At 36.9% G+C, this 14,261-nt stretch overlaps 1 pseudogene; it reads left to right on the plus strand.

Annotated features, from left to right (window-relative positions):
* The first annotated feature begins 660 nt into the window (after positions 1-660).
* Positions 661-2,887, plus strand: LOC141492058 (alkaline ceramidase 2 pseudogene; annotated as a pseudogene).
* The last annotated feature ends 11,374 nt before the right edge of the window (positions 2,888-14,261 follow it).

The following is a 14,261-nucleotide window of genomic DNA, read 5'->3' on the forward strand; positions in this document are numbered from 1 at the left end:
CAAGTTTTAACTTTACAGGATGTATACATCATCATTCCATTGCCCCTCCCAGGCAGTTCCTATTCACTGTATAGCCTGGACTTCAGGGCATAGTCGTTTGTGCAAGAAAGAATAGAGGAATACAGGAGTTTCTTCCCATCTGCTGCTCCTGGCAGCAAAGAGGTCAGGTTTTACTGCCCACTTATTAGAAACAGGACTTCTTGTGAGGCACTCTTCTGAGGTGAGATCAACTGACAGGGCTAACTTAACATCATCTCTCCAAACTCCTGTTTTGTCAATTTTTTTTTGAAAAAAAAACTACAAGAATTACAGTCTCCAAAAAAAAAATTACAGTCTCCCAGAATCTAACGTAATTCTTGCCACTTGCTACTATTTGCAACATGTGCCAGGAACAAGGATCAGGTTCTTCATGTAATATAGCACATGAGACAAATGGGATCAAGGCTATAGGACTTCCATCAGTTTTCCCCCAATCTTGCTTTCCCCCCACCCCCACCCCACAGAAAGCACTCCGTCAGTCTTTGCTTTGTTTCCATGTTGTACCTTGATCCAAATTGGGTGTGATGAGAGAGAAATCATATCCTTAAAGAGAACAGAATTCTCAGAGGTAACAAGATCAGACAGTAAGATATATGTTTTTTTTTTCTAAATTAAAGGGAACAGGCGGCGGAAGGCTCGGGGCCGGGCAGTGCGCTCCTCCCTCCGGAGCCGGCCGGATGAGTGCCGGGGCCGGAGCCGGGGCCAGCAGCCCTCGGTGCCGCGCCGCGGCCTCCAGCGTGCAGGGCCAGCCGCCCGGCCATGAGCGCCCAGCACTTCTGGGACCAGCTGCGGGCCGGCAGCTCGGAGGTGGACTGGTGCGAGGACAACTACACCATCGTGCCGGCCATCGCGGAGTTCTACAACACGATCAGCAATGTCTTATTTTTTATTTTGCCACCCATCTGCATGTGCTTATTGCGTCAATAGGCAGCATGCTTCAACAGTGGCATATATTTAATATGGACACTACTTGTTGTTGTTGGAATTGGATCAGTTTACTTCCATGCAACTCTGAGTTTCCTGGGTCAGATGCTTGATGAACTTGCTATTCTCTGGGTGTGTTGATGTGTGAGCTGGCTATGTGGTTCCCCAGAAGGTACTTACCAAAGGTCTTTAGAAATGACAGGGGAAGGTTCAAAGCTGTGGTCTGTGTCCTATCTGGAGTCACTACATGTCTTGCATTTGTGAAGCCAGCCATCAACAATATCTCTCTGATGACTTTGGGCATTCCATGCACAGTGCTGCTCATTGTAGAACTGAAAAGGTGTGACAACTTATGGGTCTATAAACTGGGTCTCTTCTCCTGGCTTTGGTGGACTCTAGCTCTCTTCTGTTGGATCAGTGACCGGGCCTTCTGTGAACTCTGGTCCTCCTTCAACTTCCCCTATCTGCATTGTGTGTGGCACATCCTCATTTGTCTGGCTGCCTATCTGGGTTGTGTCTGCTTTGCATACTTTGATGCTGCATCAGAGATCCCAGAGCAAGGTCCTGTCATCAAATTCTGGCGTAGTGAAAAACGGGCCTTCATAGGAGTCCCCTATGTCTCCCTCCTATGTGCCAACAAGAAATCTCCAGTCAAGATCACATGATATAAAAGTTCAGCAGCTTTGGATTTTTCCTATTTATTTTTTCTCACTTACTGTGCTTAGTTAATGATCATGACAGCCAGGGAGACATGAGTCTGCCTCTTTATTTGTTTGGACTTTTTCACTCTTGTCTGTTCAGAACTTGTAAGAATTCAACAATGTACAGAAAGAAATGCATTTTTTTCCCTTTAAGAAATGCATTTTTCCTCTTTCCCTTGGAAAGGAGGAAAATTGGGTTTTGGTGGGGTTTTTTTTTTTTGAGAATGAAAATACAAGTAGAATTTAGGTTATCCCTGGGAGCTTCTTCAGGTTTTATTTTTAGATGCCCACTATCCCTTACTACTGGCTCATGAATCTTAAAACACTGTGATAATAAAATGTCTTGTTAGACCAAAGCAGCAAGTTACTAGCAACTCCTAGGGACCTTCTGTCCTTCTCTCTTCTACCCCCATATTATCTTTTCAGAACTCTTGTGGTTGGAAATGACAAACAAATGTACCTTTTAGACTAAACTTGCATCTTTGTTCCAGAGATTTTCAATAGTCTGTGAAGAATCTATATGAAGGACTTCTAGGAGAAGAATTTTTAATCAGAAGTCTCACAAAACCTAGATTTTAAGTAAGGTTAGAAGTTATTTTCATTATTTGTGCTGAGAGTCCTAGATTAATCTTCTATTATTGGGCAAAATTAATGGAGATGGGGAAATTGTTACCATCAAATCATCCTTTAAAATGTGCACAATTTTCCCTCCCAGTTCATGATACACCAATAAGCTGTAGAATTGAAGAACAGTAGAAGAACAGTTTTTTTTCATATATTTGCTAAGTCAACCTTTCATATTTTTGTATTTGCAATATATAATCAAAGAGGGCTACTTTATTCTTAAATTAAAGTGGTTCTGTTGCTACTGTCCTATGGAAGGGGAAGTGTGTCTACTGTGGTAGCAAGCATTCACCCTCATTTTTGGGGGGCAATGAGTCATAGTTTTTACAGTCTAGCTGTTGCACTTTATGCTTTAAATTTTATAGCTGTCTTTTGATATAAAAGTCACAAAAGTTTTTTTTTCCTATATCTAAGTGAATATATGTGTACCTCTAAGGTTCCATCACAACTTCCATAATATCTGTAGAGAAAATGAGTTCCATGAATTATGGCACTATACTTGTGATGATCCAGTCAGGGGAATCATTGAGGTTTCTTTCAAGAACTGTGAAACTAATACATCTAACTATTTTTGGAGATAAATATTTTCAACACAAATCAACTCTACACAATTATTTGATTAAACTTATAATTTTACCATATGGATTTAAAACATCTCAAAGGTTTTGTTATGTTTTGATTTTACCTAATCTGAAAGAAATGGATTGTTTTATATTATTAAATTGCTTTAGGAAAATAAATAAATAAATTAAAGGGAATAGTCCTTGTACTTCGTTCAAACTCCACAGCTCCTTATCTGGATACAGATGGTACTCTCCTTTGCAGACAGCCCAAAATTGTTCCCAATTGTTGCACTCATGGAATGAGCAAGTCCTTCAAGGTTGAACATCACTCCCATGTTTCTGTTAGGGTGTACAGTGTTTTTCTGGTTCTGCTCATCTCACTCAGCATCAGTTCATGCAAATCCCTCCAGGCTTCCCTGAAATCCTGTCCCTCCTGGTTTCTAATAGAACAATGTTCCATGATCATGATATACATATACCACAGTTTGCTAAGCCATTCCCCAATTGAAGGACATTTACTGGATTTCCAATTCTTTGCCACCACAAACAGGGCTGCTATAAATATTTTTGTACAAGTGATGTTTTTACCCTTTTTCCTCATCTCTTCAGGGTATAGACCCAGTAGTGTTATTGCTGGGTCAAAGGGTATGCACATTTTTGTTGCCCTTTGGGCATAGTTCCAAATAGCTCTCCAGAAGGGTTGGATGAGTTCACAGCTCCACCAACAGTGTAATAATGTCCCAGATTTCCCACATCCCTTCCAACAATGATCATTATCCTTCCTGGTCATACTGGCCAATCTGAGAGGTGTGAGGTGGTACCTCAGAGAAGGCTTATCTTTTCTTATAGCAGAGTAGTATCCCATCATGATCATAATGGTTTGCTCAGCCATTCCCCGATTGACAACTATCACTAAAGTTTCTAGTTTTTTGCCATTGCAAAGAGAGCTGCTGTAAATATTTTAGAACATATAGGTTTATTTCTTTTTTTTTCACTCATCATTTTGGGAAACAGACCTAGTAGTAATATCGCAGGGTCAAAGTGTTTAGGCTGCTTAATAAATCTTTAGCATCTTTCCAGACAGCTCTCCAAAGTGGTTGATTCAGTTTACAATTCTACCAACAGTGAATTATTGTCTCAATTTATTACTTCCCAGATGGCAGGGATTAAAGTCTTTCTTGGGCCAGTCACTTAACCTCTCTTTGTTTCAGGTTCCTCAACTGTAAAATGAAGATAACATAACATCCCAGAGTTGTTGTGAGAGTCAAATGAGATAATATTTGTAAAGATTTAGCACAGAGTCTAGCAATAGTAGAAACTGCATAAATATTTATTCCATTCTCCCTGTCCCTCCCATTCATTTGAAAAAGAGTAAATAGAGGAGACTAAAGAGATATGTCTCAATCATCCTCAAGAAACACATTTAGACAAACACATGGATAGATATGATCTACATGGCCAACACATACCTCACATTAGGAAAAACACTAACAACATGGCCTATCACATGCAGAGGACTATGATCAGCATTGAAAGGGAACTAGAAACCAGATCATTTATTCATCTGTTGTGGGAACTGAGTATATTCACAATAGAAGCTCAAAATAGTTCTCTGAATCTAAATGAATAATTCTTCCTTCAATGCCTTCTCATTGACTTTTCTCTAAAATTAGGTTGACTATATGAGGATATTCATAGAATCAGAGATTTAACCCTGAAAGGGACCTCAGAATATCATGAAGTCTAATCCCTTTCATTTTACAGAAAAGGAAACTGAAGATCAAAAGAAATGTAGTAAATTGGGAAACAATTTTTACAACTTGTACTTTTGACAAAGGATTCATTTCTAAAATATACAGAGAACTGAGTCAAATTTAAAAAAAAAAAGCCATTCCCCAATTGACAAATGGTCAAAGGATAAGCAAAGGCAATTTACAGATGAGGAAATGAAAGTGATCCATAGTCATATGAAAAATTGCTGTAAATCAATACTGATTAGAGAAATGCAAATTAAAGCATCTCTGAGGTACCACCTCTCACCTTTCAGACTGGCCAATATGACCAGAAAGGACAATGATGAATCTTAGAAGGGATGTGGGAAATCTGGGACACTAATACATTATTGGTGGAGCTGTGAACTCACTGGACCTTTCTGGAGAGCAATTTGGAATTACACCCAAAGGGCAACAAAATGTGCATACCCTTTGACCCAGCAATACCACTACTGAGTCAATACCCTGAAGAGATTATGAAAAAGGGTAAAAACATCACTTGTACAAAAATATCCATAGCAGCCCTGTTCGCGTTGGTAAAGAATTTGAAATTGAGTGAATGTCCATCAAGTGGGGAATGGTTTAATAAACTGTGGTATATGTATGTGATGAAACACTATTATTCTATTAGAAACCAGGATGGGTAGGAATTCAGGGAAGCCTGGAAGGATTTGCATGAACTGATGCTGAGAGGGATGAGCAGAACCAGAAGAATATTGTACACCCCAACAGCAACATGAGGTTAATGATCAACCTTAATGGACTTGCTCATTCTATCAGTGTAACAATCAGATACAATTTTTGGATATCTGTAATGGAGAATGCTATCTGTATCCAGAGAAAGAATTGTGAAGTTTGAACAAAGACTGTTACCTTTAATTTTTAAAAAACCATTATCTTATTATGTAATTTTGCTATCTCTTATACTTCATTTTTTTTTCTTTAAGGATATTATTTCTCTTTCATCACATTCAACTTAGATCAATGTATACCATGGAAACAATGTAAAGACTAATAGATTACCTTCTGTGGGGGGTGGGGAGAGGGAAGCAATATTAGGGGGGAAACTGTAAAATTCAAAATAAAAAAATTATTAAAAAGAAGAAAAGGACACTGAGTCATAGAGAGGTTAAGTTCTTTGATCATGATCACACAACTGGTGAGTGTCTGAGACTAGAAATGAATCCTGGTTTTATGATTCCAAAGAAAGAGTTTGTTCTAGTCATTCTCATGTAGCAAATTACCTCTCAACACAAGTCCATTCAATTTTACCCTTCCCAGACTATGCTCCATTTCCATGATCATTGATCCAAAACTTACTTATAGTCAAAATTTACCTCTTCCATGCTCCATTCCCTCAGGATTTTGATACCTGTTACATCATCTGAATCTGTTAATAGATATCTAAGCAATAACAGGATCAAAGTTTAAAGGGACCTCAGAGGCCATCTTATTCAAATCACAAATTTTACAGATGAGAAAACTGAGTCCCAAAGAAGTTGAATCATTTTCCAAAGACCTCATCAGCAGAAATGATCACTAGCTTTGTGAACCCAGCTTCACTAATTTTGGAACCAGTGTTCTTTCCATAGTATTTATTGATTCATTGCCCCCTTCCAGATAACCAGATAATATGATCCTTCTAGAGACTTTCCTTAACTGAGGTAAATTAAATATTGAAAATATAATGGACTGCATCAGATTATGGGGAGTTGTTGTTCTGAAGGTAAAGAGATCTTTCTATACTTCTCACAATATAGTATAGTATATAGAAATTCTTAGGCTGTGTCCAAATCAAGTAGTCTTGATGATGTTAAGTGAAGAAATGACTTCCCATTTGTAGCCTAGTGTAAGGTGTGTGATTCAAGTGTAAATATGCCATTAATAATCACATCAACTTCCATCCTTCTCAAACTGCTACTAGCTCACTTCCTTATTCACTCTTTTTTTTAGGATTTTTTTGCAAGGAAATGGGGTTAAGTGACTTGCCCAAGGTTACATAGTTAGGTGATTATTAAGTGTCTAGACCGGAATTGAACTCAGGTCCACCTGACTCCAGGGCTGGTGCTCTATCCACTGTGCAACCTAGCCACCCCCCTTATTAAATCTACCAATATTCCAAGATAATTAATATTTTTTCATAAATTAATAAGAACACACTCTATGCCAATCATTTAGCTCTAAACCTCAAACTAGAGAAGACATTTTTCCCATAAATGTCTGCTCTTCTCTGGATTTAGAGAGAAGATGTGCTAAATTACCAATGTCACTTTCTCCTTCAGAGCCATCTAGATCCAATGGATAGATAAGAATCAGAATGACTGGGGGCAGTTAGATGGTACAGTGGATAGAGCACTGGCCCTGTAGTCAGGAGGACCTGAGTTCAAATTCAGCCTCAGACACTTAATAATTACCTCGGTGTGCACTTAGGCAGGTCACTTTGCCCCATTGCTTTAAATAAATAAAAATTTTTAAAAAGAATCAGCATGACTGGAGATGGTTCTGGATGCAAGGCAATCAGGGTTAAGTGACTTGCCCAAGACCACATAGCGAGGATTTGTCGTGCCTAAAACTGAATTTGAACTCCCATCCTGCTGACTTAAAGGCCAGTTCTTTAGCCACTGCACCAGTTTTCTTCAAGAACATCATCCATCCGTCCATCCATCCATCCATCCATCCATCCATCCATCCATCCATCCATCTATCCATCCATCCATCTGCTCCTCTCACTCAAGCTACCTAATTTCATAAGCTTGAAGATCAATGTTGTTGATTATGCAGTTTATTAACTAAAATATATAATAGGTATTTCAATATTTCAACAATATATTTATTGTGAGAAAGATCATAACCATAATCAACTTTAGCCACCAAATACAACTACTGATTTCTCCAGACTCACTGGAACCAGAGTCCAACCATTGAGCCCTCTCAAGAAGATAAAGATTCTTATCAACATAAAAAGTTTAACAAAATAAAAATTAAGTACTCTACTTTCAAAATGTCTCTTTAGGCTCTTTCTCTTTGATAGTAACTAAGTCTCTCAATTAAAAAGTTCTTTTAGTCCTTTCTCTCCATTCTTTATATAATCTCTCTTGTCAAGACAAGATATTCTAAGTGATTTAAAATAACTCTTGAACACTTCCTTCTTTATATGAACTATAGCCATGGTTTTTGTAGGAGGGGCTATTAAAGTTATTATTACACAAAAATCCAAATCCTTCCTTCTTAAATAATGATAAGAATATGATCTAGGTAGTAGTATCATTGAAAGATTTGGTATCTATTCCTTTTATATTGATAGTTCCATTATGTGAGCTGTTATTCAGTTGTTTTTCAGTTGTGTTTAACTCCTGGCAACTCCATTTGGGTTTTACTTGGCAGAGATACTGGAGTGATTAACCATTTCCTTCTTCAGTCCATTTTATAAATGAGGAAACCAAGGCAAACAGGGTTAGGTAACTTGCCCAGGGTCACAAAGCAACTAAGTGTCTGACACTGGAAAGAAGTCTTTCTGACTCCAGACCTAGCACTCTTGTTCACCCAAATGTGGGTATGAATATGTAAATGAGGAATTAAACTGAATAAATGCTTTTAGTCTCATCATCTAATCTGGCTACATTACTGTAAAGGCTGAAAGGTATTTTAGGGGAATATCTAATCCAAAGTCATTATTTTATAAATATAAATGAGAAGTCTGAGGCAATGATTTGAACTCAGATTCCCCCCACTACTCCAATTTCAAATGCACTATAATATAAAGCTTAATGCTTTGAAAATATTTCAATTAAAAGGTGCTTTAAATAGAAATGAACTGAAAACAACTTCAGTCAATATGAATGGTCAGCCAAGACTTGTTACCCTGAAGAATGACATTTAGAAGAAAAAAATCTAACATGTGCAAAAGTACAGTTAGTCCTAGGCTGGAAAAATTGGGGGAGGACCAAGAACTAACAACCCTCCCCCCAAATAGTGAGGAGGTAGAGGAAGAAGAAAAAGAAAACCAGAGGACAGATTGAGAACAGTTAGTGATTATGAGTAAGAAGCAAGGAAAGAAGGAGACAACTGTTGTGTGGATACAGCCAAGGACAAAGTGAACAAGAGGAACATGGCTTGTTTTGCAGGTCTGTCTTTAATGCAGAAGTGGATTTAGCAGCTTGAAAAGAAAAGCTTCTCTTTTCCATTTTTATAAGTTTATTTCTTATTTCCATTATTTTTATAATTATTTATACAATCTACAATTATTAAAAGGATGTTAGTTCACTATCACATACTTGGATCTTTTAGGGGGAAAAAACGATCCTAGCTTATAGTTCTACAGGTGGTGAGGAACCATAAGATATGGTAGGATGAGAGATAAATGTTCCCCTCTATCTCCTCCCCCAATTCAAAGCACCCTCTGACAAAATCCCAGTCACTACTTCCTGGGTATGGCATTGGCTTTTTCAGGAATTCTTAAACTGGATCTAGGCAAATTCAGTATATCTGTGAACTAGACTCGAGTAAAGTTCATCTTAATTTCACTAAGCTCTCAGAGAAATTTAATCATTCCTTAAATTACAAAATTTTTAAAAAATAGCAGAAAATATCCTGAGAAGGGCTTTATAGTTTCACTGGTCTGCCAATGAGATTGGAAGGATACATTACAAAAAAGAGCCCTTGTTTGAAAAAGAATAACTCCATATGGATGAAGGACTGTACTTAAAATTCCATTTGGAAAATCAATTTCATTCTTCTTGTGAGTCAACAACTCAATAACTAATATGGGGCAACTGGTGAAGTGAAAAAAAAATAAAGTATTTGAAGTAAGGAGAGACCTAGGTTTGAATCCTACCTTTGACAAAAGCAAGCACATAAACTCTGACTTTAGTTTCCTTATGTATAAAATGGAAGTGATAAGTGCCATTTTGTAGCCTGTGAGTCTCAGATGAGTAGTTTTTAAGCCTTTAAGTGCTGTTTAAATGTCAGCTATTATTAAAATAGAATTTGGCTGCAAGGAGTCTTAGAAATCCAGATCAAAATCAGGAAGAAATGGAATTTTTCTTAACAAAATATGAGAGAAGAGTATTATAGAAATGAGGAGTAATGTTTGGAAAACTTTGCCCAGTTTGCCCACATATCCTTCCTTGGCAGGAAAACAAAACAAAACTATTAAAAACAACACCTGAAGAAGCTAAAACTCAAGTCTGAAGAATCAAACATGTTTTTATTATGCTCCGGCTATGTGTCAGACTGTTGCTGAAAATAAGAAAATGAAATAATCCCTACTCTCAAGAGGCTTACATTAGGTTGATCCAACTGTCTTTTCTTACCCTGAGGAAAAGAGTTGAAGAGAAGAGACTCCCTCTCTAAGCACTGCTGTGGATGGAGGTGTTTTTCTTGTTTGTTTGTTAAACAACTGGTTTCAAAACAACAAACTACCACCATTATGGCACTGTCTCACTTTAACTGATCTTGTTATTTCAAAAAATATCTATTATATACATCTACTATATATGTACACAGTATGGAGAAGTTACAAAGATTTCAAAAAAAATCTGGGTCCCTTAGCTCTAGAAGGAAGTGGGTTATTAGTTTCAAACTTTCCTGAGACTTTTGTACTCTACTTAGCTCCACAGTACAGAAAAACCCATTTTGGAAAAAAAAACATATCAAATATTTTCTTGCCCCTTGGAGTAAACTTATGGACCTAAGTTCAATCATACCTGCCAGAACAAACATGGGGGGGGGGGGGGAAGAGAATGGATGCTACTTATCCTAAAGATCACAATTGTTATTGAAACCTATAGCAACTATAATATTAATATTAATTAATACTATTGATTACTATAAAATTAAAAAACAATTGCAATCTTTAGAAATAACAGTCATAGGGGTGGCTAGGTGGTACAGTGGATAGAGCACTGGCCCTGGAGTCAGGAGTACCTGAGTTCAAATCCAGCCTCAGACACTTAATAATCACCTAGCTGTGTGGCCTTGGGCAAGCCACTTAACCCCATTGCCTTGCTAAAGTCTAAAAACAAAACAAAACAAAGAAATAACAGTCATTCACATGTCCTAAAGATGAGAATTATTATTAAAATTATTGCTAACTATAATATGAGGCACCTAGGTGACACAGTTGCACAGACTGCTGGGCCTGGATTCATCTCTCTGAGTTCAAATCTGTCTTTAGATACTTACTAGCTGACTAGTGTCTTTGAGGAAACTGAAGCAAACAAGTTAAATGACTCACCCTGGGTCACACAGATAGTAAGTGTCTGAGGACAGTTTTGAAGTCAGGACTTTCTGATTCCAAGTACAGAGTTCTATCTACTATGCTATCTAGCTGCTTCTGATAATATCTGATTTTGTAGGACTGTCAATATGCAATTGCTGACCTCCATCCAAAATGAGAAACAGGTGGAAAGACAAGGTTTCATTGACCTAGAGAAAAAAACATTTTTTATATATTTCTGAAACATTCATATTTTATAGTGAATGGAAAAGATCTACAACTTGATCAGAAAATTTAATACTCAAATTTGTTTTTTTGTTGTTGTTTTGTTTTGACTTAATAAATTTGTTTTAAAACTCATCTTTTACAATGTAGAAACTGCCAGACTGTATGTTCATACATACTAATTCGTGTTTTTTAACTACTTCAGTAATATTTTGATAAGAGCAGACTTTGCATTAATTATTATTGTAAAGTAGCGATTATTCATTTCCACATACCAAAGAACTGTCTCTGAAAAATATGACCTGTTCAGTGAGAGGAAGCTATATCAATATAATTTTAAAGGATTTTTGATCCACTTCAAACTCAATTGCTTTTTAAAAAAAAATCAAAGAAACTATAACTGGGAACCAAAGTTTAAAAATAGCATTAATATTATAGCTTTTGATTACTCAGTAACTCAGAAGTGTTTTGTTTTTTTAAATAACACATTTTTGTAGGTTAACTCCATAGTGATGAACCAAAGATTACTATATATTTATTTGTGGCTCAAAAATTCAGATAAGTATATGTATTGGAAAAAATAATTAGATTTCTAATCAGAAGACCAAAGTTCAAGTTCCACCCATATTATTTACTACCTATGTGATGTTGTGTGACTTAACATCTCTACTTCTCAGCTTCCTCACTTCTAAAATCACACTTATAAGATTAGGTGATCTCAGAGGTTCTTCCAATTCTAATATTTTATATTTATCCTCTTATTCCAAATATTCTTTGCAGTTCTAATATTCTAAATTTATCTACATTCTAAACTAACAACTCCTACCTATTCATCTGAAAATAAGTATTGTTCTCTAAGTTTTGTCTCAGTTCTGAATCTATGATTCTTTTGTAAGGAGATCAATAAGGTATATAGTAGTCTGAATTTTACCCAGAAAAAGATTATGCTTTTGCTAAGAGGCACCACCTGCTTCCTTAGCTTTTGTTCTTTTCCTATCTTCATGTGTATGCCAATCAGGAAAGATCTGTGAGGTGAATGTTATTTTCTTAGTATTTTACTCAATTCCTCTCAGGGTTTAGGTGGGGAGAGGAAGAAGGAACAATCCACAAATGAGCTTTGAGAACAGATGCTCGTGTTCAAAATGTTAACAGAAGTTACAAGAAACTTTCTAAAAACTTTAAATTAGTTATCTGGGACCAAGAACTTTAAGCCTGAGGCAGACAAAATAATCAAAAGACAATTTCAGCCTGGGGAATATTTTGACTACTCATATATTAAAGTGATTGTTGGCTTATCTGACCCAAAAAGAGAGACTTTCTTGTATCTCAATAATAATATTTAGAGCAGCATAATGTCTCTAAAGAACTAAAGCCTACCAGAAGAAAAGAGAGCAGCTCAGTGACATCAGTCTATCATAGATGCCCAGCAGAGACATCTGTCTTCTACTCTTGGGATTTTCTTGACAAAGATACTAGAGTGGTTTGTCATTTCCTTCTCTAGATCATTTTATAGCTGAGGAACTTAGAGAAACTGAGTTAAGTGATTTGTCTAGGGTCATGCAATTATTAATAGTCTGAAGCCAAATTTGAACTCAGGAAGTTGAGTCTTTGATGCTAAGCCTGGCCCTCTACCCACCATGCCACTTAGTAGTCTAGCTTCTAAGTTTTATATATTCTTCTAGCTACAGGGACACCTAGGTAACTGTAGATAGAGCAACAGATAGTGGATAGAACCACTTAATCCTGTTTTTTTTTATTTGAACCAGAGAAGGAAATGGCAAACCACTCCAGTGTCTTTGCCAAGAAAACCCAAATGGGGTCACAAAGAATAAACATGACTGAAAAAAACAACCAAATAGCAACAACCAAAGAAGAAAGCAGTACAATGACATTACCAATATCCACATTCTTGACTCTTAAAAAGGGATTGATTCTTTTCTGTGTAGAATTCAGACTACTTTATATCTTATTGATCTTCTTACAAGAGAATCATAGATTTAGAACTGAAAAAAACTTTGAGGAAAAAAACATACTAGTGATTTGTTTTACAGGTCTCATTTTTCTTTTCATATATATGCACTAACTATATAGGTTCTGGGCATGTGACCCTTCATGTCTGTACCCCTGCACCCTGCCTACCTGCTTTTAATGTTTAGCCTTCTTCACTTTTGGTAAAATAACCTATGGTAATAGATACCTTATTGTGCACTTGTTCAAGGTGTTGGTGTTGTTGTTCAGTTACTTTCAGTTATGGCTTTTCATGACCCATTTGGATTTTTGTTTTTTAGCAATGATACTAGAGTGACTTTGGAAAGTGAAAGGGCACTAGATTTGGAGTCAGGAAGACACACATGCCAATTCTACACACCCCACTTGACCATTATTTGGATCCCAATTGACAGAGAGGGAATGTAAATGACAGTTTTGCCTTTTGGTCAGAAATCCTGATGGTCCTTCCCTTCCCAGATTGATTGTTTTTTAACTAGGTTAAAGAGGCTATTCTTTGCCTCATTTCTTTCCTACTGAGCCTTAAGTACTAACTGAAAATTGACTCAGTTAAACTGAGACCTGTTTAAAAAAAACAGCATAAAAAGGACAAATTCTCCCACTGTATCCAGGGTCATCTGCAATCACCTGGACCATATCTGGCCATTGTACTCAGTTGACTTTGCAGGAGAAAGTGAGGTTGATGACTTTGTACAGCACCCCCTCACTTAAGACCAATTCACTTGCCTGTCATGGCATTCCTCCCTGAAATCATGCTCCTCTTCAAAAAAGGACAACTCACACCAGCTTTGAAATTCATGTATTTTTTATTAAAGATATTGAGTTTTACAATTTTTTCCCCCAATCTTACTTCCCTCCCACCACCCCCCATGGAAAGCAATCTGTCAGTCTTTACTTTGTTTCCATGTTGTACATTGATCCAAATTGAGTGTGATGAGAGAGAAATCATATCCTTAAGGAAGAGACAAGAAGTCTAAGAGATAGCAAGATCAGACAATAAGATCTCTGGGGTTTTTTTTTCTAAATTAAAGGGAATAGTCCTTGAACTTTGTTCAAACTCCACAAATCTTTATCTGGACACAGATGGCACTCTCCATTGCAGACATGCCAAAATTGTCCCTGATTGTTGCACTGATGGAATGAGTGAGTCCTTCAAGGTTGAACGTCAGCCCCATGTTGCTGTTAGGAT

Source organism: Macrotis lagotis, chromosome 6, assembly GCF_037893015.1.
Source record: "Macrotis lagotis isolate mMagLag1 chromosome 6, bilby.v1.9.chrom.fasta, whole genome shotgun sequence".
NCBI lineage: Eukaryota > Metazoa > Chordata > Mammalia > Peramelemorphia > Peramelidae > Macrotis > Macrotis lagotis.